At 40.0% G+C, this 26,669-nt stretch overlaps 1 long non-coding RNA gene across 5 annotated transcripts in view; it reads right to left on the reverse strand.

The window, feature by feature from the left end:
* The window catches only part of LOC105071308 (uncharacterized), a 378,482-nt gene that overhangs the window by 87,008 nt on the left and 264,805 nt on the right, over positions 1-26,669 (reverse strand). Inside the window, exon 1 of one of the 5 annotated variants that reach the window (XR_012510239.1) lies at positions 5,102-5,226. The exons of the other annotated variants lie outside the window; for them this stretch is intronic. This is a non-coding gene — a long non-coding RNA (uncharacterized LOC105071308). Of the gene's footprint in view, positions 1-5,101; positions 5,227-26,669 lie in introns of those variants that run through there. 5 annotated transcript variants of the gene reach the window in all.

Consider the following 26,669-nt stretch of genomic DNA (forward strand, 5'->3'; position numbering starts at 1 on the left):
TTATTTTCAAAACTAAGTTTATAAGTTATGGGTGGGAAAACCTTTTCTGTCAAGGGCCAAACAGCAGTGTTTTAAGTTTTGTGGGCCATATGCTGTCTTGTCTTCCTCGCCTTTTTTTACAATGGTTTAAAAATGCAAAAAACATTTTGAACTTAATGGCTGTGCAAAAAATAGGCTGGTCATTTGCTGCCTCCTGGTTTGGTGAAGCAAGGAGTAGTAGAGTCATCTTGAGACAGGAAGGGGGCAGGGTCCAGCCATTCAAGGAATGCTATAGCAGTTAACATCAAAATGGTGAAAGATTCAACCCCCAGTAGGCCTTGAGGCTCAGGATGATGAGATTTAACTTCTAATAGATCTTGAGCTTCATTATACGTCCATTGTAGTATATTAACATGGTGAATAACATGCCCACAGTCACCATGGCAATCCCAAGGCTAGCCATAAAAGGTCAAAGAGTGGAAAATGGCCAACTTCCTGCGAATCCCAGCCCCTTCCCCTTAGACTGGTCCTTCCACTTATTAGCATATGAAGCCACCAAGCCCATAAAAACCAGCAACATTGCTCCTAGAGGCCAGGTGCCCCTCTCTCTCTCCCTCTTCAGAGACGGCTCGCATTCTGCCTATGGAATGTGTACCTACTTTTAATCCGAGCACTCAACCCCCACACCTTGTGGCCTTTCTCTTGCCTTTCAATGTATCTTTCTGAATAAATCTACCTTCACTCAACTGTGGCTCGCTCTTGAATTCTTTCCTGTGCAAAGCCAAGGACCCACACTTGGCGGGGCACGTCCCAGGGGCTCAACTGAAACCTGGGACACAGCCCTTCTCATGCCCCACATCTGTTTTCCTGCATCAATCTGGTGCCAGTAGCAGTGGAGCTTTTAGTCCCCAGATCCGAAGGGAAGAGAGAGGTTACTGGGACTTGAAAGGAGAAAGAGTATCCTCTGGAGTCAAATGCATGCCTTGAGGGGAACTGTGAGAGAGCCTGCCAATGGAGATATTCCAGGAAGAAATTAACATCTGAACCTCACTCCTCTGCCCTCCTGCTGGGGCTCGCTATTTGGCTAAGCCAATCCTGAAGCCAGGGGCAATGGAGCCCTGTTATGCTGTTATGCAATCCTGCCTTCTGGGACAAAGAATAGGGTGGGTGAGGGTAGAGAGCGGGTTTGGAGGAATGAACAGAATGCATCCAGGAGGCTTCCATTCATGATTTGAGTTAGTATAGCTGGGATGGAACCTGGGAACTGCTGATTTTAACAAGAATCCAGGTGATGCTGACCAAAGCTTGAGAAACACTGTTCAAAGGTGTACAGCTAGAAGTGAAACTGCTCGATCAGAGAATATTACCCATTGAATATTACCCAGTGAATTACCCATTTTAGAGCTAAATTATTCTCCAAAGTGACAATATCAATTTAATCTACACCATCAGAATACAAAACCAGTTTTCCTTTTAATCTGACCAAATACTTGATATTGCCAAACTTTTCCATTTTTGGTAATTTAATGGGTGAAAAATGGAGTATATTTTGGTTTTGTTGTAACTAACATTTATCTCATTTTCAGTGAAAGTGAACATATTTTCATTTATTTGCCATTCTAATATCTCTCCTTTTTTGAATTTATTTTCTTTGCCCATTTTTTCTATTATATTATTTGCCTTGTATTATTTTCTTAATTGGTCAGAATTTTTTACATATTCTGGATATAACCCCATGTCTAATATATACTTTGTATATATGTGAAGGAAAAGCCCAGATGGGCTAACGAGCTAAGTCACAAATCTAAGTGTGATAAGTGTTGGTTTACTGATATAAGTTCTGCCGGGCTAACTCGTAAATCTGAAGTTTAGTGTCAGTTTACTGGGCTAACAAGCTAACTCGTAAATCCAAGCTCAACAAGTGTCAGTAACGTGATCTGTTCTGAATTGATAAGCTTCAATGTACTGATTCCTTGCTTTTTGTTGTTTGAACCTTATTGGCTAATAGCCCCATACTTGTAATTAACCCTATAAAACCTCATGCGCACGTCTTGGAGGTGCTCAGAGCTTCGGAGCAGAAGCCCCTCTGAGCCCGCCGGCGTAATAAATCTGAGTACTCCAACTCTCCGAGTGGTGCTTGTTTCTTGACTGGCCTGTCGTTTCTGTAACATATACACCTTTTATACACTTTGTATATACACCTTTGTCTAATACATCTTTTCCTAGTCTATGGCTTACTTTTTTCATTCTGTTGATCTTGTCTTTTGCCATATAGAATTTGAAAATTTTATGTAATAATTTTTTGATTTATACCTTTTATGACTTGACTTTTTATGACTTCTCCTATCAAAAGTTCATTAATACGTGTTCCATTACTTTCTTATAATGTCATAGTTTTATTTACCTTACTTAGTATATCTAAAATATTTCCAAACATAATACACTAAAAGTCATATAAAATTATGCTGAATTAAACTATTAATTCAAAATTCATTTAAAGGATTTACATTTTTCTGAGGGCCAACATGAGCAAACTATTTATACAACAGATGTTTGAACATACCAATTAAGAAAATTTTGAAAGAAAATATATTCGGCTTTGGTTAAAATAAAAACTACTGTATGAAGTAAAATCAATTTATTCCAGTTAGCATTAATAATGAAAAAATATTTCTCAATGTAATATTATTGTGTAATACAAGAACAATCTAATATAAAAATGTTTAAGTTGAGTCATCTGGCTAATAAGTAACCTATTATTTCTATTAAAAATTATGGAGAAAGTGGTGCTTTTAAGAAATGGAAAAATGATATTAAGATAGTATTTTTGGAATCTTGTCAAAAGTCTGGCTTCAGCACATACATCTACCTCAAACATCCCAAATTTCTATTGAAACAAGAGAATGAGTTGAAAATAAATGTGATAATAAAAGTTCTGAAATAAAAGACAATCAGCAGTAAACCAGAACATTTCAAGGAAATCCTGGAAAATATAAAATATATGGAATCAGATTAACGAAAGAAAAGGGAAAAGATTAGGGGATGCCACAGTTTTCCCCAAACAGAGGCATAAACTCTCCTTTTCAGGGAGCATCCTTACTGCTCCAAGCTCAAAGTGAGCAAAGTGCTGGATAATTATTTAAAGACCCACTGTGTTAGTCTGTTTGGGCTGCTATAACAAAACTACTTAGACTACGTGGCTCAAACAAAAAACATTTGTTTCTCACAGTTCTGAAGGCTTCAAAGTCCAAGATCAAAGCACCAGGAGATTCACTGTCTGGTGGGGCACGCCCCCAGTCAATGGTGGAAAGAGCTCTCTGCAGTCTTTTACGAGGACACTGATCACTTTCCAAAGACCCCAGCTCCAAATACCATCCTCACATGGCGTTCACATTTTAGAGGGGAAAGACAGGCAGTAACAGAAATTCAAATTCAGAAAAAGGCTAAGAAGGAAATAATCAGGATAATGTGGAAGGTGGTGTGGAGGCTGCTTCAGAGAGCATGTGAGAGCCGGCCTTCCTCAAGTAACAGATGAACTTAGATCTGTAGCAGGAAAAGGAACCAGGCATGAGAAGAGCTAAGTGGAAGCACATTCTGGGCAGTGGGAGGAGAGCGAGCCAGGCAGCGCTCCTGTTTTTAAGGGAGTGTTGAAGAAACAGACCTACACAGATAAACGGTGAAGGACTTCCGTTTGTCTGCCAACTTTCCTTTTTGCCCCCTTTAGTTTTTCCCTTTGAGCAACTGCTACCCAACCCGCTCCAATTAATGAGGGGATCGTCAGCCATGGGGTTCTTCCTCCTCATTCCTACTCAGGTGAACCTATAGCCTCAGTGATGCTTTTGCTAGGAGTTTATATCTTGAGTGGAGCACTTCAGGGGAGAAGTGTTTGGTGCTATGTCATTTTAAACGTAGCTCCTTAAATAGGCTGCCGATTACTTTCTGCGGCCCGCTGGCTGCCTGGCACCTTTCCTTCAAAGGCAATTTTCTAGTTTCAGTTCTATGGCTCTGAATCCTCCTAGTGAATTTTGCATCTTCTTAAGTTAACTTTTTCTTCATAACCAAATTATCCTAACTTTACAGAAGACCAATCCAGGCACCTATGGTAATCAGTCTAGTTCTTTAATCACTGAAAAAACCTGAACTAAAGATCACATGACATTTGGGGAACACTAACAGCAAAAAAGTTATTAACCAAGAAGAGCAACTAGAAAAACTGGTATCAGAGTTAGCAAAAGCACAAAGTGATGATTATAAAACATAAAATAAATATTATAATTTTGATCATTAAAAAAATACATATAACAAACAATAAGGCTACAGAGATGCAAGTGGTTGGACGTATACATACGTTCAACTTCTCATCTTGCACAGTGGGAAGTCAACAAACCCCTTAGTATCGACAACTGAAGCCAGAGAACTATGAATATATTATTTAAACTTGTAATAGTCAACACTAGAAAATCTTAAAATCAGGTACTACCTAAACTAACTACTTCAGGGAGACATTGATTTGAAGGTGGGGAACAAGAGGATTTTAAATTTTAGACTCTTGCATGGTTTGAGTTTTTTAAACTCCACCTAGTTATTAATTTAATTAAAAACTAAACCTAGTTAAAATGTAAAAACATAATTTGTATTATGCAAATAATGCATATTGAGTTAACACCTGCCTATGTTTATTTTTAAATAAGAAATTAAATCCATTAAGGCTAGGATATCCAGAAAACTCCAAATCTCATTCTTAACTAACGACTCTTCCCCAAGGGTCCACAAGTATGAAATATGCACACAGGAGGCAAAGCAAGGCAAACCGAAGGCAAAGTAACCCTTTAGTCCTAGCTGTGGTCTTATCCCACAAACCAGTGCTCAACATCATGACACTAGTTATCTGGGCTGTGACATACTCGGCACTTTCTTCCTTAAATAACCTGAGAGTCAGTCAAGCAGGCTGTGAGGCAGGCTTGCTTTTCCCCACCTATACCAGAGTCAGAGCACACACTCCGATGGTAAAGAAGTCCAATCCTGAGTTCACTTGCCAACACCAGAAAATTTGAAGCCCTAGAGTCAAAAGCCCAAGAGAAAAATAACTCCCCTCCCACCAAACTGAGGAGTGGAAGCTTACCTCGGGAGAGCGAGCCGCCTGTGCGTCCTCCATTTTGGAGCAGCTCTCAGCCCTTCCAGCTTCAAGTCGTATGGAAGCAAACAGCAGGGAGAGAGGCAAGAAAGATCCCACCCACGCGTGCTGACCCTTACCCAATGGCTTGCAGCCTGGCTATACATAGAAATCACCTGGGAAACTTTAAGCAAAGGCCTGTGCTATAGCCCAGAAGTTGATTTAATTGTTCTCAGGTGCCTCGGAGATAGGCGCTTTAAAATTTCTCTATGTGGGATATGGATTAACAATTCTGAAACTGCGTTTTTCTGTATACTCGAGTCAAAAAATAAGTAAATGGATGGTGGATGGTGGCTGACAGTTTTCTCAGTCAGAGAGGAAAGTTCCAGATAAGCAAGAAAGGAAGGCTAGAATGAACCTTGTGGTGCTGGAGTTGGGGACATCAGTATGAATGCACGTTTAGCTACACACACACACACACAGACACACACAGACACACACAGACACACACACACACACACACACACACACACAGTGAATAGTACAGAATACAGATACGTGTTTATATATAGACTAATACACAAATACATATTACTTAGCTCGGTTCACTGAAAGCAGTGACACTCCAATAGCAGCAAGCATTCCCAGTTCCTAGATCTTGGTTGTTAATGATCGTTCCCCCAATAAAAGTAACCAAGTCTCTTTGGAGAAATGGCTGGTTCTGGGGCCAGAGCAGGGAAAAATACAAAATAAGCCTGGAGTATCTTGTACTACCACAAAGTAAGGCAGTGCTCAAAAAAAAAATAAAAGGATGGGGTCAAAGGGACACAGGAAGCAATCTGAACGGACTCCCAATGACTAAAGCTGGAAGTATTTGAGAAACAAAATAAATAACATAGTATTTGATTATAACCCAAAGTATGAAATTAATACACATGAGTTCATACTGATATAATTAAATAACTGAATTGATAAGTGAGAAGAAAGAGACAAATCTTTTGTACAGAATAATTCCAGGTAATTTATGTAGATACTATCTTGTCCAGGAAGTGGAGCTTCATTCTTCCCTCACCTTCCTGAGGGTAGGCTCAATTTTGTGACTTGTTGTTAAAGAATAAAGTAAGGGAAGGGAAGATAGTAACTATTTAAGTGGAGGAACCTGGAAAACACTAACCAAGTGATGAGGGTTAACACTGCCAATGATGTCACGTGGCTAGCTCGGACCCTCTGATGTGATGAGAAGGGCATTTGATCTCTGGTACAATTTTCATAAACCCATAATTACAGTCTAATTATGAGAAAAGTATCAGACATACCCAAATTGAAGGACGTTCTATAAAATACCTACTAGTACTCTTTAAAGCTTTCAAAAAAGTAAGAAAGGAGACTGAGAAACTTATAGACCAGAGGAAATCAGGAGACATAATATCTCAATGCAGTGCAGTACCCTGGGTTGGATCCTGGAAGAGAAAAGGGAAAAACTGGTGAAATCTGAATAAAGTCTGGATTATAGTTAATAGTAATTTACCAATGTTAGTTTCCTAATTTTGACAAATGTACCACAATAATGGAAGATGATAATGTGAGAGGAAACTAAAACTGGGTCGGGGTATAGGAGAAATCTGCACCATCTCTGGTACTTTTCTGCGAATTTAAAATAATTCCAAATTGAATTTTACTTAAATAACAACAACAAAAACGACAACAAAATTAAGCGGATAAAAACTGGCCAAAAAAATGCCCATGCCCAGAAGAAGCAGGGATGTGCACAATGATCTTAAGAAAGTTCTGATGTGGGAAAAGCAGATTCCCGAGCTAGCCATGTGACGTCACAGGCAGTGTTAACCTTCATCACTTGGTTAGCGTTTTCCAGGTTCCTCCACTTAAATAGTTACTATTCCCTTCCCTTACTTTATTCTTTGGAAACAAGTCACAAAATCGAGCCTGCCCTCAGGCAAGTGAGGGAAGAATCAAGCTTCACTTCCCCACATGATTCTAGTAGCAACCACATTTGAGAATCCCTGTTTCAACCCCTTTGAAAGCTTTGTCACTAGAACAGGTGACCAAATTGGAGTCTTTGATTTTGACCAAATATTCCACTTCCTGTTGAAATGGAAAGAGGAGGCGGCTTGGGGAAGTGAATATAAGGTCTTTGAACTACTTACTCCACAGGCCAGCGAGCTAGATTAGGGTTGTAGAGGAACACTGTGGATTGCGGACATTTAATTTTTCTTATTTTTCTCTGACAGGCTCTTCAGGCATATTTAGGAAAACACAGGAGGAGAACTAAGGATGAAATCAGCACTGGCTTGTAACGGGAAATGGTATTGATAGTAAGGGGGGATCTGTTTCAGCAATTTAACCAGGTTCCAGAGAAACTGAAGGAGCATGCTATGCGTGTTCAGTGGTTAATGTTTCCTTGCCATGGCACATAGAAAGCACTAAACACATACATACTGAATAAATGGCTTAATGTCTTCCAGCGGCCAGTACAAGAGATTAGAAAAGAAAATTCCTGAACTTGAATCACAAGACATTACTTATGAGAGAAATTGGCAGCATGCACTTAAAAAACTTGAAAAGATGTACAGTCTGGCATGTTAGAAATGCGTAATAACGCCCCATTTGTACTACTTCCACCAATCTTTGTAATTTATGTACTGTGTTATGGGGGAAAGAAGAAATGATCCTAAAATGAGGAAAATCTACTTTTTGTTTTTCAAGGATTTACTTAATTTCACTTCCTGAGGTTCAGAGGTATTTTCAGAAAACACAACTTCCCTCTTTACGTATCAGTGAAAAATACACTTTCTTAGAGCTCAAGAATTCTTGCTATCCCCTGGGAAATGTGGTAGGACACTGAAAAACTTCATTCCAAATGCCAAACCCATCTTGGCAGATGATCTCATGGCTTATGTTTTCTGGGGGAGAAACAAGATGAAAATATGGCAGAGAGAGGAAAGAAGAAAGAGGAGGGAGGGTGATTAGGAATGAGTGGTGAGCTGTGATGCAGGAAGAACCAGACAGTTCAATAGGAGAATTAAGAGTCAGCCTTGTATCAGGGAAATTAGTCCTGGCCTAAGAGGAGGTCTGGAAAGGACAGGGGGCAAGGAAAATGTCTTGAGAAGATCTGGTCCAGGACCTCTCCAAGGAAAATAGTTTATAAAAGTTTAACAAGGGAAAAGATATCTGGGATTTGTCATTCCCCGGGGGCCTTTCATTTTGTGTTTTGAACTGAGAAAAAGAAGATTGCGGCAAGATAGGTTCACCACAAATAGAAGTGCTCACAGGGTGCCCACTCCCCAGATCCCCAAATTGAGCACATCAAGCACACAGGGCAAATGTGGGAAGCTGGAGGGATGGAAAATGTAGCCCACAATGAAAGGCGGGAACAAGGGGTGTATTTATCAACCTCAAAATAAGCATTGTAGAAGTTGTCTTCCCAGATCCTGACCATAATGGAAAAATCTTTCATTATCAGAAATAATATCTACTAAGTGGTTCCTTTTTTTCACTATTGGCAAATTTTTTTTAACATACAAAAAGCTGTGCATCATTAATGTATACAATTTGACAAGTCGGGAGATAAGTATACATCCATGAAACCATCACCACAATCTATGCCATAAACGTATCCATGACCTCCAAAGTTTCCTTCTCCTCTCTTTCATTACTTTGTAAGAAGAACACGTAACATGAGACTTACCTTCTTAACAAAATTTTAAAATAATGAGTCGTTCTTTAAAGGTAAGGAACTTGAATTAAATGGGGGGGGCTGAGGGCTAAATGATTCTGCCAACTGTCTGTTAACACTGGTGAAATCTGAATAACAATACGAGAGTCTACAGGATATGAGTCAGTGTCTTTCAAACCAGGGCAGACTGAAAGAAGGTAATTTCTTTCCTAAATTAAACTAAAAACTCAATTCCTTGGTTCAAAGTATCCTATCTCCCTTTTTTTTAGGGCAATATAGTATGCTTAAAAAATTCAAGGAAAGATTATTCAATCACAATGGAGCTTAAACACTAGGCTTTATCATTACTTGCTGAATATCCATCATGTCCCACGCATTGAAGAGGCACTCGGGACACCAGGACAAACAAGAAAGAACATCGTCTTGCTTTCCTAGCTTGTAGTTATCGCCCAGTTAGCAACAGGATCTTTGAGAACCGCATAGATTTAGCTCTCATTTCAGAGTCTGCAGAAAGCATAGCTCCAAATTTCTGCAGTGCACGTCTGGGCTTCTGACCTAATGGTACACAAGGATAGACAAGTGTTACACTTGGAGAGACAGTTTGAGTTGTAAAAAGATGAAATATATGCCTCTATCCATCTCCATTAAGAACAGAGACATGTTGGAATAGTGCAAGTGGTAAGAACGATTCCACTAAACTTGACCAGTCTCTGACATTTTAGAGTGAGTATATCACCTTTGGAGATCACTGATGTTTTAAATAAAGCTGTGAGAGCTTGTGAAATTATTTATCCTTTGAGCCTCAGTTTCCTAGTCTGTAAAATTGGGATAATACCTACTTTACAGAGTAGTCATGTGATATCAATATCAATCTAGTGCTGGGTACACAGCTGATCCTCAAAATGGTTGATTTCCCCCCCTTCTCATTTTTCACAATTTAAATGGCTGATTGATGAAGTGGCAATTATTCCGTATGTGGAAATATTCATTACTGAGGTACTGGAATGAGTAACAATTGATAGAGACGATACAGAGACAAGCCACTCATCAGAAAGGACTAGAACACGTCTGGATTGCTTTCCAACTCTGAGAGTCTTTAAAAGCCTTGGTTGGATGTTGCTGTGGAACTGTGGTTTCTTCTGCCTTAATAAGCAAGTAAGGACACCCAATCTACTTTAGAGGTTCAGCTGGGCCTAGGTTGTTTTCTTAAGCATCTGATGTGGGAAGCACATTCCAGATTATGGCATTTAATCCTTCCAACACCCTGGTGGGAAAGGGATTTTAAGATACAACAAAAAAGACTCAGCAAGATAAAAATTCAATGTAAACTGAGCATAATAATATTTAATGTAACAATTCAATATAAACTTAATGAGTAAGTGAGAGTTTGAACTCAAGACTTTCCACTAATTCAAATCCACATCCTTCCCTCTCTTCAGTACTCAGGGTAAGATGTGGTTAGAATGGAGCTCGATTTATTTGGCAGAAGAGGCCATAGGTAACGGGTACGTTGGCCCCTGGTCACTAAACTCTGCATGTGCTCTGCTAACTTCACGTCAGCAAGGGCCACCTGTGCTTCTCACTGTTGCGGAGGCCACTTGGACAGCATTTTACCCACTGGGTTCTGGGAGCACAGGTGTGAGGACTAGAGTAAAAGCAAAAAATTGAATGATTTTTAACTCCCAAAGCATGGGGCTCAGGGCTCTCAAGCCCTGAACTGAAGGCACAGTGGAAATAATGAGAAGCAGCTGCATTGTTTTCCATCATTTTTAGGTTTTAGAAGGGTGCGGGGCAAAGGAGGTCATTGTAAGTGATGTATTTTATAAGTTCCTGGCATATTAGAAGAAAACCTTTTAATATTTGTCATGTCATAGTTGAATATGAAATGTAATTGCATTTAAATTTTCTCATCAAGCCTGGAAAAAACAATTTTGCCCAGAGGTATCCATCTGGAAGTTTAGCAAACCAGGCACCAGATACATTTCATAACAGACTGGAGAGATACCCAAGAAAACTAGGGTGTGCTGGCAGAAGTGCTAATTTTCATTAGGTCAACTGTGGATGGTAAGAATTCCTCCATGAGGCTTTGAGCCCATTTATCCAAAGGAATCTCCAAATAAAGTTCTCTTTTCCTAAGTGACCAACAAAGGCTGACAGAGTTGAAAACAGAGGAAACTCGCTCTCTTTTCAAAGGTCTGCTGGGCTCTGGTTGTTAAACCCACAACATCTAGCAGAATATTTAGACACTATTTTGCATACTGAACTCAAACCTGCATTAAATATTTGCAGCATGGAAGGCAGTAGATGTGGAAGATAAAACCCCAAACAAAATATTCTTTACTGCCCCCGTGTAAGAAGTAAATGAACCTTCCTCCAGTATTTGCTGTGATCTGTGTGCTGTTGGGATCTTGTGCAGTTACTATGGAAATGTCAGGTCTGAAAAAAAAAGCTATGATTTCCATTAGTACTGCAAAAATGACCCCACTTAGCACAGTGAATTGATTGAACCCTGCCCTGAAATTTGGTTGAAGGCTTAAAGGCCTCCAGTCTCTCTCACTGTTCTTATTAAAAGCAGTGGGCTCAAATAGCTTGTGTTAGAGAGTAGTAAAGAAATGCAATGGTTTAGTTAAAAACTAGACCATATATTTAAGGCCGCACATATCTTTAGAATTATAATATCAAATGATGTTTCATTTCTATTGGAAGTTTAGGAATGTGAAATGGTTAACCAGGCTCAACTGGTAGTATGCCATTTATTTTATTTCTCAGTGAGAAATGATCATTTGTTATCCACTGCAAATTTATTCTGAGGTTTCAAGGTAAGCAGAGAAAAAAATGTTTAATTTTTCACGTTTGAATTGGCTAGGAAATCACAGAAGAAAAGAGATGAGTTGTTACCAGATTTGATATTTCCATCATTTGAAATATGTCTAAACTCGTTACTGTTCTAACTGCACTTTTCATCAAAGGAATTGACATGTAAATTATACACCACAGTGATCTGAATATTAGAGAGGTGAGATCCACTCTTCCCTATTTGCTGATGGGTGGTGAGCTGTCAGGGAGACAGAGAACCCTGCCAGGGAATGAGGAGGGCAGTATTTCCTTTCGAGTTGTATTTTCTTCCAAACCTGGGCTACCCAATTACTTTCCAACGTCTCCACAGCACCACCCCCCCCAATTTAAAGATGTGATGCTTTGTGCCTATTATTTCATCACAAGCTCCTTGCCCTCAGCCACCCAACACATACTTATTCAAATTCTACCTCCTATAAGCCCCAGATCAGAGTTCTCTGTAATGCTGCCTCAGCTGGTCCAGTCAGCATCATTAAAATTTCTACAAATGAAACTTTTTCCCAAACCACTAAGCCACTTGTACTCTATGCCAGTCATTGCATTTTCCCCAGTGAATCCAAGAGCCTCTCTTAGTTTTCAGCCTTACCAACATCTCTGCATCATTTGGCATCACTCACCAGACCTCTCTGCCCATGTCTACCATGACTCTATCCTCTCTTGGTTGCCCCTTACCTTTCTTAATGCCCTTTCTCTGGTCCCCTGCTGCCTTCCTTTCCTTTACACAACATTTGTTCATTCATTCATTAGACAAATTCATTAAAATTTATGAGTTGCTTATCAAGTATGAGGCTCAGTATTGAGAATCTGCAGATACAAAGATGAATAAGATTAGACTCCCTCCATCAAGAAGTTTACAATACAGCCTAAAGGAGAAGAAAGGTCAGCAAATCAGCTGTTGTATTGTAATGATTCCTTTCCAGCTACATGTAATGTCCACTGCTTGTGAGAGCAGAGACGAAGAGTTTTTAAAATCCAGGTCAGAAAAGGAATTAAAGGCTTCCTGCAGAAGGCAACCCTTCCTACAGAAGCTAAGTCTTGATGAAGGTGTAAAACTTACTCAGATGAAGGAAGAAAGTGAGTTTTTCAGGCAGAATAGCATGCGACAAGGCATAGACATGTGGCATAGCATGTTCGGGGAAATAAGGAGCTTGTGGGTTGGGAGACAGTGTTGTATAGTAGGGAAAATGATAGTCCCTGGAATTGGATGTGGGATTGGATCTTGGTCATATGACCATGGACAGATTGCTTAACCTCTGACTCAGTTTTGTCATTTATAAAATAAGAATAATATCTACCTTGTGGTGTTCTGGGGTGAGGTTTCATGATAAATAACATTAGGCACTTGTATGAAACCTGGCAACATAGTAGACACCCAGTAAATTTTTAACTATGGTTATTACGGTAATAATGATACAGTGGTTAATTTTATGTGTAAGCGTGGCTGGGCCACAGCACTCAGATATTTAGTCAAAAATTATACTGGATGTTTTCTGAGAAGGTGTTTTTTGGATGAGATTAACATTTAAATTAATGGATTTGAGTAAATAGATTATTCTCCATAATGCAGGTGGGCCTCACCTAATCAGTTGAAGGACTTAAGAGAACAAAGACTGACCTTTCCTGAGCAAAAAGGAATTCTGCTTTTGGACTTGAACTACAACTCCTCCCTGAGTCTTGAGCCTGCTGGCCTACCCCATCAGATTTTTAGACTCATCAAACCCTCCACAATTGTGTGAGCTAATTCCTTAAGATAAATTCCTCTCTCCTTATATACACACAGACACACAGTTAATTCTATTTTCCTGTAGAACTCTAATATAGATGGCTTACCTGAACCAATATCCAACTGCCTACTTGAAATCCTCACTTGGCTAATCAGCATTTCTAGTCTAGTATGTCCTAAACTGAGTTTCAGATTTACCCTCCCCCACCCCTCGCACCAAACCCTACTCTTCCTGCAATCTTTCCCCTCCCAGTAAATAACATCTCCATTCTTACAGTTGTTTGGGTCCCAAACCTTGATGTCATTCTGGACTCGTCTTTGTCTCATACTACACATTCAATGCACAGGCAAGTCCTGTTAGCTCTATGTTCAAAACACATTCAGAATTCAACCACTTTTCACCACTATCCCCATGATCCAAACCACCTGGATTATTGAAATACCTTTCAAAATTGTCTTTCTTCACCTCCTTCTCAGAAACCAGAGAGATCCTACCATTCTCTGCTCAAAATCCTGCAGGGTCTCTCTGAGAGTAAAAACCTGAAGTCCTTACCTGGCCCTCAAGGCCCTACTCAGTCTAACCCCTTCCCTCTGCCTCATCTCCCACTATTCTCCTCTTGCTCATTGTTCTTGGCTGCTCTGTCCTCCATGTTGTTCCTCCAATTCACCACATCACAAAGGTCTGAGAGTACTTGCTATTCTCTCTGCCTGGAGTGCCTGCCCCCAGATTTCTGTGTAGCTCGCCCCTTCTCTCCTAAAGATCTCAGCTGAAGACAGTGATGACATCTCTGAAAATCCTGTCTAAAATTACAACTTCCTTCTCCCCATACCCTCTCCACACACAATTCCTGTCCTCCTTCTTTGCTTTATTTTTCTCCTTCACACACTTATCACCATCTAACCTACTAGATTTAAATTATTACCTTCTTTACTCTCTCTCTCTCCCTACTAGAATTAGGCTGCATGAGAGCAGAGAGGTTTAGTGTGTTTCATTCAGTGCTGCAATCCCCAGTGCCTAGAACAGAACCTGCATAACAGGAGCTCAATAAATATCTGTCAAATGGTCAAATGATCAAGATGATGATAATGAGGAGGAGGAGGAGGAGGAAGAATACCTAAAACAGAGGTAGGGTCCTGATGTGTTATCTATGATATGGGAACATGTCCGTCTCTCAAATCTCCCAGCCTCAGAAATCTAATACCTCAATGTTGGGCCAACTTCCCCTTCCATTTCCACCAAGAATACTTACTTAAAATGCGGATCGGTGGGTCTTACTTCTGAGATTTTGATTCAACAAGCTTGGGGTAGGCTGTAAATCTTTATTTAAAAAAATGACATTGATGCAGGTGCTCCTTGGACCATACCTCAAGAAACAATGACTAGGACTGAGTTCCAAATTGTGTAAGCCATGTCTGGCTCACAGATGTATTTCATTTGGTCCAGAAAGTATTGGCTCACAAAATGCTTAAGAAAAGTGCATTATTTATCGACATCTAAAAATGAAAATATTTCCTATATCATCATTATTCCCAGATTTCTGTAATGACTTGATGACCTGGCAACACTGGTCCTGTCTTCCTAGATAGCAAAAACTGGCTGAAGCTGGGTGGCAGCTGCAGATTTCTTCTAAAAGACGTATCTAACTGCCCACTCCAGGTTACCACAGATACCACCTCCTCATTATGTCTGAAACACTGCACTCATCTACATTACTCACAAACCCCAGGAAGCATTTGAGTGTAAGGCCACTCCCCTAACTGAGACAAGCCCAGGATGGGAGTGGCGTCAGGTTGGCATAACTCTGTACACAACCTGAAACTCAAAAAGTCTTTCGGCCACTGCCTGAATCTGGGATGCCCAGAACAGGAAACACAAAGACCACAGCTGTGAGGATCATGAAGAAAATTGCCTTTTTCTTGTTTTGCTGATTCTGTTCTACAGGAAACATAAACCACTGAGTAATTTCTATATCAAACTTTTAATACATTAATCATTTTACTGGTAAGGAGCAATCAATTTTACATGAAGATGTAAAAGATGTACCTAAAGATATACATAAAGTTTTTCATAATTCTTCCATAAGACATGAGTGATCAGTTCGTGGCTCCTCAGAAGAATTCTGCTCATCTCACCAGAAGAAAGACAGACACACACTGAGAATCACACTCCAGAAGGAATATTCTGATTGGACCAGGCACCTGCTCTGACATATCAGACTTCTCTCCTAGGAGGAAGCCTCTTATGGTCAGCCTGGCAGTACAGTTTTGGTTGTGATCTGGCTGTGCCACTCAAATATAATCCAACCCAGTCCTAAGTAAACTTTTTCCAGTTGTCTCAAGAGTGGATTAGAAGAAAACAGGCAACCACACTTTGGAGAGCCCAATCTAAACATAACCCCCACTCTGAGAGTCCCAGCCTCTGAAAGAGTGGCAGTCTTATGACAGCAGGAGCCACAGCTGTGACACTGAAGGACCATTATTGGCAGAACTAGTGGCTCGCCAGTCAGGCTGGCAGGCAGTTTGGTGAAATGTGACCTTGATATTGACAGTAAACAGACGTAACAGGCTCTCAAGGGGCACATGGAGACTTTGGGATCGTACTAAAGTAAGGGAGGCTACTCCAGCTTCTAGTGACTGTAATTGGTGTAGCCTTAGTCAAAGATATTTTCCATTGTTATTGTTATCCAGGGCCTTCACAATCTCCCCCAGCTTCTAAGGCCTAGGAAGCAGTGGCTACATTGATAGCGGCACCAGCATTAAATGAGTTCAAATATTTTTATCCTATTCAAAGGTAAAAACGCTGAAGATCCTTTTTCCTGTAGTTTTACAGGAGTTTTAAAAAGCTATCGGTCCATGCAAAACCCACTGTATTAAGATGGTTATTTCCTTTTTTCACCCTCTAAGTGTCTGTCCTAGGATTCCCTAAGACTGCTAAATGCATTAGATGAGCATCCAGTCAGATGCTATCCTTGAGTTGGCAGCCCCACCCCGCTCAATCAATTTGAGGATGGGCACCATTTTTATATTCTTATTGGTCACAAAAAGGACTCTACAAGAGTGTAGACCAATGAGGAGAAAGACTCTCCTCCCCTGGAAAAACATCCGAGGACGAATGACTCATTTCCAGTTTTCACACAGAATGCAGCATGTTGGGAAGAGAGCAGGTCTGAGGCCTGAAGAACTTGGGTCAGGACTAAACCTCTGCCACTTCCCGGGGGACAGCCTTGAGTACTTTATCTGCTCCCTGGAGCCTTAGTTTTGTCATCTGTAAAATGACGATAATAATTCATTCTCCATAGGGTTTGGGCTCAGATGAAATATAACACGTGTAAAGGATCTAGTCCACTGCCCGGCTCACCAAGGCTCCACGAAGCGTCACTGATTTGGTTATTGTGACTGTTTGGCCACAGTGGATGTCACAGGGAATCAAAGAGCCATAGAACTGAAAGGGACCTTAAGTTTTCTAATCCTACTTTCTTTAAGAGGCACAAAGCATTTCAGATAAGGTATTATCCAGCCTTTGCTTCAAATTGTCATTTGCACTCATTGACATTAATATTCCCTAACGTTGTTTGCATACTGACTATGTGTTAATCTCTGGTGTTGAACGCTCACTCCAGTACTATCTCCCTGCTTTCCAACTGAGGACTTGGAGGCGCAGGCAAGTTCCATCACCTGCCCAAGGTCAGACCGCTGGCCTGGATCCCTGATGCTTTCCCCACCATTCTATGTTGTCTCCATGTTCAGACTTCCAAGGTCAGTCCTGCTGCCCACACAATCCCTTTTTTAATCCTTCTAAATAAAAACCAGGCAAATGGAACACACATACCTCCCAGGCATATAAAACCCCTGCTGATACCAGAGTCTCAAAAAGTAAACACACCTGATTCATTAGCCTTCTGTTTTTTGACCTCTTTTCACCCTAGCTGTAGCTCACCAAATTCAGAAGCTAAAACCATTTTAAATGCCCTTGGCTTTTCTGTGATGATGGGCAATAGGACACCTTTCTGAAATCTTTGCCTGAGAGATTCTGGTCTAAGGTTCCACTTCATGATTTTACATGTTGGGGTTGCTACATGACTATGTTCGACTGGGTTATTCCAACGTGCTCTAGTGGTGACATCGTTACGGGTGTAGCTGTGAAAAGGTGAACAGGGAATTTAAGGGACAAGGTGAACCTGACAGAGCACTTAAGGATGGAGTCTGGCTAGAGGGACACTAGGGGTCAGATCAGTCTGAAAGGAGGTGGCAACATTTGTTTCAGGGTCTGTTGCTGGTGCATAGAGTCTGGATAGGGGAGGGTAGGAACCTCCTCTGTCTTCAGCTTCAGGGGTAGTGGTCTGGCTCTTTGGTGGGAAGAGTGTCTGACTTAAAACAGCAATATGTACTCTATAAATATTTATGGGATCAAGGAACAGGAGCAGCTGAGGAAGGAAGAGAAATGTGAAGACAAGGAGAATGGTCTTACCAGCAGTGACAGCAAAAAAGGGATACTTTTCGGGTGACAAGCAGAGAAGTAGGTGACTTTTCAGGTCAGGCAGCCAGTCATACATAAGTGAGAGTTTTACTACAAAAATAGGACACAAAACTCCATAGTAAGTTGTGGATGGATAAATGAATGGATCCATCCACTAGAAGTTTGTAGGGTTTATAACTTGGGGTGGAGATGATGGATGGTTTTATTTCCTTCTTTTTGTTTATCATTGTTTTATTATTTCATTGTCTTATTCAGGTTTGTTAAAGTTTACCTAAACATTATGCTTGGGTGTGTCACAGCTTGCAATTAACTCTGACAAAGCCTCTGTCCTTTTGTCTCATGTGGGACTGACTGAAATCTGCAAGTCAGCTGAGCCTTAATGAAGAGAATTTTTCTTAACTTACCCAAGGTTTGTTTGACTCTCTCTGCTTACCCACACCAGCCAGCGGTTGACAGATGCGCCTTTCTTCATGACTCTTTCTGTCAGTTCTTCCTAGCCCTTGTTCGAGTGCTTTCCTCAGCTTCCCCAGACATCAGTTAAGAGAGGGATGTTTACATTATCTTTTTGAATGGACAATGCCCTATTTTCTTTTCTTATGTACAATCTCATGTATAATAAAATCTTATTAAATATTGGTAGCTACTACAGAGACTTACAACAGTAGCATAAGAGAAGCTGTTTTCTCAGTCCAAACGATTGTAGAATCCTATTGGCTTTGCAGGTGAAATGTATCTCTGACATTGACTTTGGTATTTTCCTTCTTGTCTTGCCTCCCTGTTTTTAGCCTTAGAGGTGGTGTCACCTGGGGCTTGATGCCAACCTCTGGGTGCTCAGCAGGATAAGAGGCCTGGGAAAATATTGTTGGACATAAAAGAATGTTTAAAGTTTATTATTTGTGAATGTGCTGTTGTGTACAGAACAATTACGCTACACCTTACTGACTTCCTTTTTTGCTTGGAATATGCCTCGGCTCTGATTTGCCTGATGGTTATCTACATGTAGCCTCTCTCTCCCTCTCTCTCTCTCTCATTCCTGCTCTTGTTGCTCTCATAGATAAAATAGCTGAAGAAAATAGAGGTGAAGAATGGGAACCGGGAGGAAGGTGTTGAGATTTTTCAGCATAACTACTGTAATTTGAGGAACAGATATCGGGGAAGATCCCCTTACTTTCTGATGAATTTAAAAATTCAGGCTTATGTATAAACAGTTTGGAACCCATGTGATCTCTACTTTTAAAGGATAAAATCCTGGTGTGGTAACCAGCCCCATTTTTTAAATTGAAGTATACAGTTAATTTACAATGTTGTATCAATTTCTGGTGTACAGCAGACAGATTCAGTCATATGTATATATACATATATTCCTTTTCATATTCTTTTTCATTACAGGTTACTATAAGATATTGAATAAAGTTCCCTGTGCTGTACAGTAGAAACTTGTTGTTTATCTATTTTATATATAGTAGTTAGTATCTGCAGATCTTGAACTCCCAATTTATCTCTTCCCACCCTCTTTCCCCCGAATAACTTGTTTTCTATGTCTGTGAGTCTGTTTCTGTTTGGTAAATAAGTTCATTTGTGTCATTTTTTTAGATTCGATATATAAGTGATATCATACGGTATTTTTCTTTCTTTTTCTGGCTTACTTCACTTAGTATGACATTCTCCAGGTCCATCCATGTTGCTGTAAATGGCATTATTTTATTCTTTTTATGGGTAGGCAGCCACATTTTATAGTGAACTCTCTGAAATCTAGGTCTAGGGGTGACCAGAGTCCAAGGGATGGAACAGTAGGCTTGGCTGTTTGCTTCCTCCTGGTTTTCCCTTTCTACCCCATCTTTCTTCCGCAAGGTACTCTTGTCTTCATCAGGACCTATCCCTTGGAAGGAACGGATATCAGGCATTTATACCTTAATGTAAATGGAAGTTTCTGTGTTAGCCTTTGTGAGCATTTTAATCTTCATCTCTCATTTTGTGTCAAAAGATAATACTCTGAGAATTTAGTAAAAGGTAAGAGGTACAAATCAAGTCTGATAAAGGTTGATTAACTCCTCCAAGACACTGTGTCCATTAAAGTGACATCCATCAAAGGTACCAAGGGAGCAGTGGGTAGGTTCTGTTCAGGTAGATAAGTGAGAAAGGCAAAGATATAACATACTTTCAAGGTTTTTTTTTATATTAAACAATTACATATTAAGAAGAGGATGCATGTTTATTAACTCATGTTTCCTGATCACAAGCCAACTGTAAGAGCTGGAATAAAAGGAACGTAAACATTACGTACAAACTAGAGTTTTTGTTTCTTTTGTTTTGTATTATTTTTACTACTTCAAAGCAATAAACTACACCAAGTTGAGTTTTTTTTATACCTAGAATAAGACTATTATTATATATGTCTCTGTATCTGTGTATCTGTTTTGTCAGGGATAATAATAATTAATGTGTTTTCTTTTTCCTCCTCACCTGCTAAAGAAATTTTGATATTTGCCCATTCCATCTCTCTCTCTCATTAATCTCTAATGAAAATACTCTTTGAGTGTTCAGTTTCTGGGCCTTTGTAATGCAGAAAGGAACTGCACCAGATACAGTCAGTTTCACCCTCAAGAGACATAATTTCAAGAAAAATGAGGGAGGCTAAAGAAAGGAAAAGCGAGGAAGACTGGGAAAGAAGGGGAGACTAGAGACGGTTTGACAAAAAGGTTTGGAAGCATGGAATTGGGAAAGAGAACTTTAAGAAGTAAATTGGGGTTATATATTGATATCCTTTGAGAAAATGGAATAAAAATTTTGATTAGTTTTGATTACTAAAGTGTTTTCCTTTGAATAAAAAATAGTAATAAGAGAACCATGATAAATCCTTCTAAATATAATCAGAGTTCACAAATGCATGCATATGTATTCTGTATTTCATTTCTGAGATGATTATCTAATCTGTGGTTATTGATTTTAAGATGCATCCTCATTTCATAGACCTACATTTAAGAAAGAGAAAAACACTTTTAATCATTATTTTAACAAGTCACCAATTACAAGATACGTCTGTTTCAAAGATATTAAAATGTGAATAAAATGTGTATCAATAAAAGAGTATAGAAAATAACAGAATAAATACACCAAAATATTGAGTACTTATCAGTAGATTTTGGAATTGTAAGCTATTTTTGTTTTCTTCATGCTTTTATGTGTTTTGAAAGTGTTTCACTCTGATCACGAGTTTCTTTTCTAATTAGAATCAAAAACATGGTTCAGATGTAGTTTTGCCAGAAATTCACAGGGAATGAAGCCTTTTGCTTCTGGGAAGTTCTGATCTCATTGGCAAAAATCTACAACTGCTACCACCATCAGATAATTCTGTTCTGAAGTCCAGCAAAAGAGTCTTTGAAATTATTGTAACAATTTGTTCTCTGGATTTCCCAGGACCTAGTGAGTGTCCCTGCCAACAAAACAAACATAACCTTAGTTAGCATAAATTATTTGTACATCTATAAATGCAGACATACCCTTTACAAAATGTAATAGTGGGTGAATTTCTAAATAGTGCAGTGCACAATTTCTTTTCAATGGCCAGTAAAACGTTAAAGTCTATCGATGTTCCTTAGGTCTCTTTGCTTCTCATGCTTGCTTAGCTCATCTGATGGCCAGTGGGTTCAAGGTTTGAAGTATCTGCCATGTAACCTTAGGGCTTAACTCTTCCAAATGACTGTATTCAGGGGGTTAAAGTGTCATCTCCCACCTTCCCGTAGTGAAGAGTTCAATGGAAGAGAGAAGCTTAATCAGGAAAAAGCTTTCATATTTCCTGTGGCAGAGTTTTCAGCTTGAGCCAAGCTCAGTATGCCTAAGAATACAAATGATTTTGAGTGAGAAGGGTAGCTTGGGAGGAAGAAGGACAATGATTTCATTTCTGAAAAACTTTCCCCCAAAGCATCATCACCTTTTAATGATTTTTTAAGATAACCATCAAAAAAATCTCTAAAAGTAATAAAACACTGGTGGTCAGACAGTGAGACATGCAGTCAAAGGGTGGTGGCTGTTTATGTGCTTGCTCCCAACCCAAAGTGCTTTCACTCCCAGCACCATCAGGACCTCGTTTGCTTAGAGTCTGGGCACGTCTTGAGGGCCTGGAGGGCCAATCCCCAGGGTGCAGAATGGGAAAGACTCATTCAACTGGATGAGGGAGTTGGGTTCACAAATTCAAGCCAAGGAAAATAGGTTGGAGTCAGAGGGCAGAGGTAACTCTAAGTCCAGTGGAGTGTCTGCCTCTCAGTATGTCCTCTGGATCATCTCTTGCAGAGTCATGGATTGTTTCTGGAAGATTACTTCAACAGAGAGGAAGTTTAAAGAAAAAAGAAAACAATTCTAATAAAACCTCAGGAAGACCAGGAGAGAAGGGAGTGCCGTGGAGCAGAGGGTGTGCAAGTGGGGATAAAGGAACCTTCTTGCCTTGAGGAGGCCTCTGGCACATGGAACAATCTGGCTTACATGCAGACTGGAGACAGAAGCCTGGGAGATGAACCGTGGAGCCCCAGCCACACAAGATACTCTGCTAAAGAAGAGATGGTTGACCACAGTAGCTTGAACAGGAGCAGAGGGAAGACAGAACTTAAATTGCAGCCCAGAGTTGAGGCTAATGAGCATGTGATGTGTTCTGTAAGGAAGTATGCAGAGGCAGTCTGAAGTGGGGCAGGCTGGTGTTGCAAAAATACCAGTGAGGGCAGAACCGCAGACACACTGTTCTGCTATTCTTTCAGTAGCACTGTTATGACTTACAGAATCTGGGTTACATACTTAAACCACTGTTCTAAACCGGGCACAGAGTGACTCCTGATTTTGCATTTGGTCACTGAGGCTAGAAACTGAATCTGTCCAGGGATCATGGCCCTGAGGCGGTGTTCGATGTCAGAGATAAGACTTATTGCTGGGCGCTGCCCCTCTTCTAACACAGGAGGCTGGAGGACTTCAGGACTCTAAACTTGGCAACCTTCACATAATTTAGAGCACCCCAGATTTCCATGGGTTCTCCAGGTTTCAGAAGGAATCCTTTCCCCAAACCAGTATTCTTATTTCCCATCAGGTGGAACTTGGGAATCCATTTATTTTTTCAGAAGTATCCATCCAAGTATTTCCTGGGAATCACCAAAGAACAATTAAATATTCTGGTTTTGGGTTTTTTTCTTTCTTTCTTTTTTTTTTTTTTGGTCACCTGAGAAGAAAACTACAATGCAGAAAAAAAAAAAGCTTAGAGCTGAATAGAGACACCACTCTTCCTAAACTTGTTGGAAATGTCCTTCTAGAAGGTTCTTTACTTGACATTGTCACCAGCTTCCAGAACTAAGCCTACCCCCTCTCAGAAATACGCCTTTGAGCAGAAGTTCCCAGTATTCTGGCTCCCCAACTTGCAGCCCAAGAGTGGAAAGTGTCGCTTCCTCCTCCAGGCTAAAACCTTCCCCATTTTCTCTCTTCAGGTGATTTGAGAGAGGAGACATAGGTTTTCTTTAGAGGAATGCCATGCTCTTGTTTATAGGATTTGGCCTGGCTCCCAAGTCATGGGATAGAGCGAGTACAATATCTGGACAACAAGACTTGTCCCAGTTGGAAGTATGCTACTTGGGGCTTTTAGAAGACCAGCAGAGAGTGGGTGCTGGCAAATCCCATCCATTCTGTTTAATGATCCAGCCACCAGCATGAGGTAAAGACATGCCAGACCTCATCTTTCCTGCCATCAACCAGTCTCAGCTTCTAATTTCTTGTAGGTCATCCTTAGACATCACACACACACACACACACACACACACACCCTTCATAGGAACAAAACAATACTTTTTTGTGGATAGAGATATCTAGACTAAAACAAAAAAAATCTTAATCTGTAAAGGCACAATCAGACATCTCATCTGTGTTACTAACTGTGTGTTGGGAGCAGTGTTCTCTAAGAGAAATGGGTGAGTACTTGTGCTACAGCTGCATTAATAAAAGCACCAGCTCAGATGGCCGTTCCCAAAGACAAATTCTGGTCTTTACTACAGAATAAAAAAGTCTGCACTCAGATGAACAGTTCCTAGCTTTGATAATTTAAATTTTCATCCTCCACTGGCACCTTCCTTACAGAAATACATTAGTAAATACAATCAAATAAGACCTTGAGAAGCTGCCTAGTTTCAAACACTTTTAAGGCACATTTGAATGATTTTGGTTAAGGATAGTCTACTAAGATAAATATTTGGATAAAAGTGGTATTCTGGCCTGATTCATTTCCAGAATATTTTGAGTTAGGATCTATGAAAAGGAAGAGAATAAGCACTTGGATTTCATTCTGGAATAACTTTCTTACAAGCCAGCACAACTCTGTGAACTAATAAATACCTCTACCGCCTTTACTTTTACATTTAGAAAAGGACTTTCTTCTTGTCTTTTAAATGGTCCTTTGGAAAAATAGTTTAAATCCTCCTGAGGTTTTTTTTTTTTTTTTTTTTTTTTTTCAATTCTAAGCCTAACCTTTTGAATCACTACTTGCTGGCTTCTCTTTGGGATCATGTTTTTCTGTTTGATTGTTACAGTTCCAACCTAGTAAAAGGTTCACCCAGGATGAACATAGTCAAAGCAATGGAAATGGCTACCTACGTGGAGTTCTCCAGTGCAGTGCTCATCAGGGGAAAAAGGGAACTTCTGAGGTTATGCCACCTGGACCCCTCATGGCCTTGGAGATAAATAAAGTCTTTGCATTTTATTTTTATTCACTCTCCTAGATTTCACTCTACTTTCATTTTGTTCCTCCAGATGTTTTGTTCCTCTGATTTTTTGCCTAGCACCTAGATAACGATCTATTTCCTAGACAATGATGCAGCTGCCTAATTTTATTGTATTAAATAAACATTTATAAAATGTTTTGCTCACTTCCTTTTCTTACATTAGTTTTCTCTCCCCTCTCCTTTATCTAGTAAAGACTGAAAGGAGATAAGGGAGCTAGCCATATGGATAAAAATCTGGTGAGAAAACTTTGCGGAAGAGGAAACAGCAAGTTCAAATCCTTGAAGAGGAGTGTGGCATGGCTGGCACAGACTGAGCAAGAACAAGAGGGTAGAAAAGATGAAGGAGAAATCAACTAGGCTTTATCAGCCATGAAGAGGGTTTGGTTTTCACTGAGTGAGATGGAAAGCCCCTGGAGGATGCTGATCAGGTTTAACCTTCAGTTTTAAGAGGCTCACCCACACTAGCAGATATGTTGAGAATATAGTATGACCGACCAAGATAGAAAGGTACAAAGGTGAGAGCCAACTGAAATAATCTAGGAAAGGGATAATAGTGACTTGGACCAAGTTAGTAGCAGTTAAAGAGATAAAAGAGTTGTTCAGATTCTGGATATATTTTGAAAGTAGAGCCCACAGGATTTGATAACCAACTTGATGTGTGATGATGAGAGAAAAAGAGATAAAGGATGAATCCAAGATTTTGGCATAAGAAACCGGAATAAAGGAGTTACCACTAACTGAAATGGGAATGGCTGGGACTGTGGGATAAGAACAAGATTAGGAGCTCAGTTTCTTTGGATATATTCTCATTGGGAGTCCTAATAAATACCCAGATGCAGATGTCAAGTAGGCAGGTGAATTTATGGATTGGGAATTCAGGGGAGCATTTCAGATTGCACATACAAATCTAAGAATTCTCACTATATAGGCAGTAGTTAAAGATGGGAGAGTGAATGAAATTTCTAAAAGAGTAAGAGGATAAGAGCAAGAGATAAAAGGGAAAGGAGGTCCATGGATAGCAGCCTAATCTACTCAAGTGTTTTCATCTTATGTCCCATTACTCTAAATGTCTCACTGGCATAGCAGTCTGTCCTCCCTTTACGGGAAAATGCCCAGAGAATAAACATCCTATTGAGGGCCTTTTTTCTGTTCCTTCCATAGAGTGCACACATTCATTGGCAGTGATCCAAGAACAAATGTGTGTTTGTCTGTGAATCTGTGTGTTTGTATATTTTTTTCTCCTGATTTTGAAATATGTTGAGTGCACCAGAGTGATGGGAAGTGTCATCTATCGAAGGAGGAAAACATACCAAGAATTGTTAGAAGAAATAAGTTAATTGATAAATCTAGAGAAAACTGATGACACAGGAAGAAGAATTTTGCTGAACGTGTATTTCTTGCTACCACAAGAGTGAGGTGAGCAAGAACGCTATTACAGCCTGACCAGATGGGAGAAACGCTTGGCTGACTGCACAAGTGCCATCCCTGGTTGCCTTGGTTACAGGCAATTTATAACACATGCAAATGAGGTAAATGGTAATTAGCAATGGAGCAACAGGTGACCTAGCTAGCACTACCTTGGGGGAAGGCCATGTGGCAGGAATAGGATGAGGACGGGAGACAAGGAACTTAGGTGAATAACAAGGGCAACATTAGGGCTGCCTGTTCAGGAACCTCTCAGTGTGGTGGAACTTTTTGTATCTTCCACTAACTTTGTTCAGCCTCCATGTAGATAACCTACATCATTGCCACCCTGGTCCTGTCTACTGTCCTTCTAGTGCTGAACAGAAGGGCACCCTAGGGAGAACAAAGTGGGTGGGTGAACAAAATCATTTAAAGAAATCTTTGTTCTCACAAAAGGGAAGAGGACGTTCTGAAATGCATCTGAGCATTTTAGCATTAATTTCCTTGGAAATCTCTGCGGGAATATACCCTCAGATATTAGCTATGCATTATTCCAAGATAAAGTGAAATGGAAAATAAATCATTAATAGAATCTATGAACATGGTTCTGATTGCTCAAACCTTCATAATAAATCCAAATCTCACAAGTAACATAGGCAACATTTAAGGCATGAGAT

The sequence above is a fragment of the Camelus bactrianus genome, chromosome 11, assembly GCF_048773025.1.
Source record: "Camelus bactrianus isolate YW-2024 breed Bactrian camel chromosome 11, ASM4877302v1, whole genome shotgun sequence".
Lineage (NCBI taxonomy): Eukaryota > Metazoa > Chordata > Mammalia > Artiodactyla > Camelidae > Camelus > Camelus bactrianus.